At 38.5% G+C, this 6865-nt stretch overlaps 1 pseudogene; it reads left to right on the top strand.

Moving 5' to 3' along the window:
* Positions 1-3017: 3017 nt before the first annotated feature.
* Positions 3018-6865, top strand: part of LOC105005413 — a 74509-nt pseudogene continuing 70661 nt past the window's right edge.

Below are 6865 nucleotides of genomic sequence, written 5' to 3' on the forward strand. Positions count from 1 at the left end.
TAGATATTTCTGTTTTTATTATCTGTCCCAATACTGCAGTGATGAATTCAAGTTCCTTCTCTGTTCTGCAAAATGCCTGCAGCAAACCACTGGTAAGAGACTCTTATGAAAATACTTTCTACAGCTGAGGTCAGAGTGGCTTTTGAGACCTTCCTTAACTTAGAGGGAAACATACAAACAAAATCTTTCAAGGCGATTATTACCTGGGAGATTCCCCCCACTAGTGTGTTAAGTTGTTTCTTATCTTCTTCTACCAGATACCACCTTTTTGAAAAAGTTGAGACTAACATTTTTCCTCCGTGCATTGCTTAGGCTTTGCTCCTCTTTTATTATGATTGCTTTTACGGTTTCCCTTCAGGTATGTGCAGAATACATAACTTGTTTTCAAATTCTCTAAGATATAGAGAAATATTGACATAGAAGAAGTATCAAATTATCAATCTGTGTTATTTATGGGAAAAAAAGAGAAATATCCCGATCCCTCAGTCATTCCTCACTTCACTGCAATTTATGTTCTGTTGATACAAATTACAGAAACTGCTCTCACCATCACCACCACCTTGAGCTTTCTGAATCTTATCCTTCTTGTCTCCTGTATGCCCTTTTGGCCATTTGACTCATCTCCACAACCATTCTTTTGGTTCCACACCATATTCATATATTCTTTCATATGCTCTAACATACACACCATGCACAAGCACATACACACACACATTTCTGGCAGTTCTCTTTAGTCATATGAACTAGGTGCTTCCCCTCTGCTCACCGTGCAATGTTGCTTTTTCTCTTCAATCCATGGAAAGTAATAAATAAAAGTCCTATGTATTCTTCATCCATACCCGTTGCATCAATTACCACATTTACAGCAATTAACTCCTGGGGTGCTCTGTGGAGTGGTATTTCCAAATTCTAATTTAGTAAGCTTTCTTGACTATAGAGATGAAAAAGAATAAATGCTACATTTCTCAGAGCCCCTTGCAGCTAGATATATGGATATGACTTAGGGTTTATTGGGAGAAGGCAATGGCAACCCACTCCAGTACTCTTGCCTGGAAAATCCCATGGATGGAGAAGCCTGGTAGGCTGCAGTCCGTGGGGTCGCCAAGAGTCGGATACGACTGAGCGTCTTCACTTTCACTTTTATGCATTGGAGAAGGAAATGGCAACCCCCTCCGGTGTTCTTGCCTGGAGAATCCCAGGGACGAGGGAGCCTGGTGGGCCGCCGTCTATGGGTCACACAGAGGTGGACACGACTGAAGCGACTTAGCAACAGCAGCAGGGTTTATTGAATGGATGAATACACTTAGGATCTCAAAAGACTGAAAGCAGGTGTGTTAGCTTCTCTTCTTTAACAAATTATTTAAGCTTAGTGGCTTAAACCTCAAAGAGATGGATAAATTCCTAAAAATATACAATCCACTATGACTGAGTCATGAAGAAATAGAAAATATGAACATACCAATCATGAGTAAGGGGACTGAATCAATAATCAAAAACCTCCCAACAAATAAAACACCAGGACAAGACGGCTTTGTTGGTGAATTTCCTCTAACATTCAAAGAATTAATCTCAACCCTTCTCAAATTCTTCCCTCCTCTCCCAAAAAAATAGAAATGAAGGGGAACACTCAACTCATATTAGGACAGCAACTCATGTTAATACCAAAACCAAACAAGGGAGGCACAAGAAAATTACATGCCAATATCCCTGATAAACACAGATACAAACAGCCTTAACAAAATGTCAGTAAACTGATTCCAACAAACTTAGTGGCTTAACACTAATTTGTACACTCATTTCACAGCAGCATTATGCAAAATACTCATACTCAAAAGACAGAAACAACTCCTGCTTCCATCAAAGAATGAATATGTAAATGAAATATAGTATATATGTACAGTGGAATATTATTCAGTCTAAAAAATTAAAGAATTTCAGACACCACAATAGGCATAAACTTTAAAGAGGTTATGCCACGTGAAATAAGCCAGTCACAAAAGACAAATACTATATATAATTTCACCTACATGAGATAACCAAAGCAGTTAAATTCGTAGAGACAAAATAGAATGGTACTTATCAGGGGTTGGAGGGAGCGAGGGAATGGGGGAATCATTTTTTAACAGGTATAAAACTTCAATTTGTAAGACAAAATTAGTTCTGGAGATTGGACGAAAATTATACTGTGAATATACTTAATGAACTGTATGTACAATTAGTAACAGTTAAAATGGTGAACTTCATGTTTTGTATATTTAACACAATTAGAAACTTTAAAGAAATTAAACATATTTCAAACACACACAAAATAAAATAAAACACCCAATTTTATTTTTTCTTACCTTAGAGTACCATCGGTTGGAAGTCCAACATGGGTCTCAATGGAAACAAATCGAGGTGTCAGTAGGGGCTGTATTTCTGCTGGAGAACATTTCTTCTAGAAAGAGTTCTGTTCCCTGGTTTCTGGCTGCCTTCCTCCATCTTAAAGCCAGCAACAGGTGGACTGAATCCTCCTCATGCTGAATCTCTGATTCACTGCAGCTGGAAAGGGTTCTCTCTGCTTGTAACAACTCACGAGATTAGATTGCCGTTGGTTCACAAACTGGGGAGTTCCTGGGAAAATCTAAAACCCATCGCTGAACATCAAGGACAAGAGACTGAAGAAAGAAGCAGATCGCTGCAGACTGAGGGATGGCAGTTTTAATAAGCAAGAGAACTTACATAGGAGGCTTGTCTTGAATGGCTGCAAGAAGAAATGTCCGATTCCGCCTGCTAGACTCTGAAAGGTTTATTTAAAAGCCTTAAGGGGGTTCAGTCATGAATTCAGTCCAGATGTGAAACTGTGGGTTATCATTAGTTGAATCCATTTCACCTATACCTGCTTCATTAATAAAAGTGATTTTTAAGACTTGTGCATCCTCCAAGTGGCACATAGTCCTAACAGTAAGATGTTTGTCAGAGCTGTTTTCCAGGAACTTGAAGTCAGCTCTGTCTAGTTCTAGCTGAGCTGGTAGAGCATGGAGAGGCCCAGTCCTGAACCTTTGGATGCCAGAGGGTTGAAAACTCCAACCCCAGAGCGTGCAAAGCGCCTTCTGCTAAACTCCTTGAAAAGGGCTGAGGCCTGTAGCCTCCTTACGCCTGCGCAGAAGGAGGAATGCTCATTGCTGCACCTTTTTCCAATCACATTTCCCCACGCCCCCTATAGGCCTCATACTGCAGAGTGGCTTTATCTCAGAAGTACCCCAAGCCTCTTGCATTCAGGGAGACTTAAGAATTGTTCTCCCATTTCCCTGCTTAGTTGCCTTGAAAATAACCCTATATTTGCTGCAAAACTTGGCGTCTCAGCCTTTTATCTTGCTTCACATCAGGGAATGGTTCAGTATCAGATGATCTCAACAACTCTTTACCCTCTTAAGTCTGTGTTCCTGAAACAGCTCCTGGAGTGAAAATGATGAGCAAAACATACACTCCAAGAATAGGAGATGGGGTGAGGAAGTTCTGATTGCCAGGGTCTGGCTCTCAGATCAGTCAGCAGTCACGTAGGGGACCTCCTCTAACAATTGGGCCCACCTGGATAATCAGGACAATCTATCCATCTCACCAAGGTCCATACCCTTAATTACAATCTGAAAAGCCCTTTTTGCCATGTTAGGTAACAGGCCGAGCTTCCCCGGTTATCGTTCAGCTTCTCACAGTAAGTTAGGAGGCAGTGTGTTTTTGCTGCCATGAGTGGTATTTCCTCTTCATAGTTTTGTAGTCAGTATCTTAGAGGCAGCTCTTTAATCATGGCATAGGTAGTAATTTTTTTTCTTTTTATTAGCCATAGCAAAAATCACCTCTTGACTCAGCAGATGCTTGATTATGGCTGAGTCATTTCCCCTAGAAGTCCAGGCCTGAGTCTGTTCCTTCAGACAGTTTGTCAGTAGACATGAAATCTAAAATAACTTGTAATAAATCTTTTTCTACAAAAATCTGCAAGGTTGAATTAATTATCTGAAACTGAACCCTGGTTAGTTTAACTTCCACATCTATATTACAGAGAACTTACTGAAAAACATCAAATGTCCACTTACCTGTTGGATAACTACTCCTGTGAAATCCTCAGGGATTTCAAAAATCAGCATACAAAAAGCTAAATACATAATTGTACCCTCATATTCAGACCCATTTCTTGTTCCCTATAACAGTTAAAGCTTTGATTTGAGTTCTCAGTTGAAACCTTGGGAATCACCCAAGAATGAACTACTTTTAAAAAATCTCTCATATTCATTTAAGATTCAAATAGTATTGAACCCTTTTCTCCATATCTCTCAAATGCATACCTGCCTGTTTATTCTTACTGTTCATGTTTCATCACCTCTTAACTAGATCACTATAAACATTAACCAATCTCTCAATCACTATAGGCTCCTTTTTTCCCATCTTGATTAAGATATAATTGGCCTATAACACTGTCAGTTTAAGATGTATTACAATGTGATGACTTGGTATCAGTGGTAAAATGATTACCACAATAAGATTAGGTAACACATGCATCAATCTATTACCTCACAGTTATGTTTGCATGTGTGTGTATGTATGTCTCTGTGTGTGTAGGGGTAAGAACTTTTAAGATCAATTCCCTTAGCAATTTTCAAATAATGAATACAATATTATCAACTATAATTACCATGCTGTTCATTATGTCCCCAGAACTTACTCATCTTATGATTGGAAGTTTGTACTCTGTAATCAGCTTTACCCATTTTCCTCACTTTCCTGGTGGCTCAGACGGTAAAGAATCTGCCTGCAATGGGGGAGACCTGGGTTCAATCCCTGGGCTGGGAAGATCCGCTGGAGGAGGCATGGCAAGTCACTCCAGTATGGTTGCCTGGAGAATCTCCATGGACAGAGAAGCCTGGAAGGCTACAGTCCATGAGGTCCCAAAGAGTCGAACACGACTGAGTGACCAAGCACAGCACAAAATCACCAATCTGCTCTTTGCAACCACTGATCTACCGATCTACTCTGTTTCTATGAGTTTGGATGTTTTATGTTCTACATACAAGGAAGATCTTACACTCTTTATCTTTCCCTTCAAATTTCATTTAGCATAATGTCCTCAAGGTCCATGCATGTTGTCACAAATGGCAGGATTTCCTTTTTTAAATATGACTGGATGTGCACATACACACAATTTTCTTTATTCATCTGCTGAAGGACACTTAGGTTGTTTCCATGGTTTGGCCATTGCAAATAATGCTGTGATGAACATGAGGTTGCAGATAACCTTTTCATTCTTATTAAGATACTTATTTATTTTGGATATACTTAGAAGTGAGACTGATGGATCATACAGGAATTATATTTTTAATTGTTTGAGGAAATTCCATACTGTACCAGTCTGCATTCCTGCTAACAGGTTACACCCTCTGCAGCATTTTTGATAACAGCCACTCTATCAGCTGTCAGGTAATATTTCACTGTGGTTTTGATTTGCAATTCCCTGATGATTAGTGATGTTGAACACCTTTTCAGGTACTTGGCCATTTGTACATTTCATGTACTTGTCTTCTTTGGAAGAATGTCTTTCCAGGTATTTTGTCCATTTTGAAATCAGATTTTTTTTTTTTTTTTGCTATTGAGCTGTATAAGTTCCCTACATATTTTGGATATTTACCTCTTTAGATATATGATTTTCAAATATTTTCTGTCATCCCACAAGTTGCCTTTTAATTTTGTTGATGGTTTTCTTTGCTGTACAGATGCTTTTTAGATTGATACAGTCCCATTTGTTGATGTTTGCTTTATTTGTCTTTGCATTGTGAGTCATTTCTTCCAAGGATTAATTGTCAAGGAGCTTTCCCCCTATGTTTTCTTCAGAGCTCCCACAAAAGGCTCTTTCTGAAGTGTGTATTAGATTATATGGCTCCTTGGTCAGAATCTTCTAAAAAGCATTAATTCTGTGTGCCTGTACTAACTTATCCACCTGTAACTTACTGGTTAACTTTTCCTGACTTCTATTTTTCATCATGCAGCCCCTGCTCAAACCACTTTAAACTACCATGTTCCTGAAACTACCATGTTCCCTCCTTTTTCATTATAGGCTTTCATTTTTATTCAAAATGCCCCCTGTATTTGAAACTCTATGAGCTCACACATGATTTAACTCACTAACTAATTTTCAGGCCTCACATTCTTAATCTCTGATGTACATCAGAATCTATTTCTTTTTTGGAGAGGGTGGTTTGTTTTAATTAACTTGAGCCAAGGCATAAGTCCTGCAGTTTTTCACTCAATTGTTTTATGCACAGGAAATCACTTCATTATTAAGAAATATTCCAAAAATGTTTCTGATACACAGTTATAACAGAGAATAAATGTCATAGTGGTTCAATAGATCATATTTCAGAGTCAGACAGATTTAAGGGATTGGACAGCTTGCCTTGAGTAGACGGGTCACATCACTATCAAAAGTTCAATTCATTTTTTTCATCTGCAAAAGGAGAAAAGTAACCCCTATACCACAAGTTTGTCTAAGAATTTGCACTATCATTATAATTATCACAAATACTGAATATTTTTAAGGATTCTACAGATTTAAGTATATGACCTTCTTCTGATTTTTCAATATGACCCAGAGTATATCTCTTAACTTTGCACAATATAAATAAAATTAACCGTATCTTGACTTTCTAAATAGTGAGCTGTTTGTGAAAACACTTTTTTACTTAGAACTATTTTAGATTTACAAAAAATTGAGAAGATGGTATAGAGGTTTCCTATGTGTCTTGCACTCAGTTTCAGTTCAGTTCAGTTCAGTTCAGTCGCTCAGTCGTGTCCGACTCTTCGAGACCCCATGAATCGCAGCACGCCAGGCCTCCCT

This window comes from Bison bison, unplaced genomic scaffold (genome assembly GCF_000754665.1).
Source record: "Bison bison bison isolate TAMUID 2011002044 unplaced genomic scaffold, Bison_UMD1.0 scf7180017864490, whole genome shotgun sequence".
In the NCBI taxonomy this organism is placed as follows: Eukaryota; Metazoa; Chordata; class Mammalia; order Artiodactyla; family Bovidae; genus Bison; species Bison bison.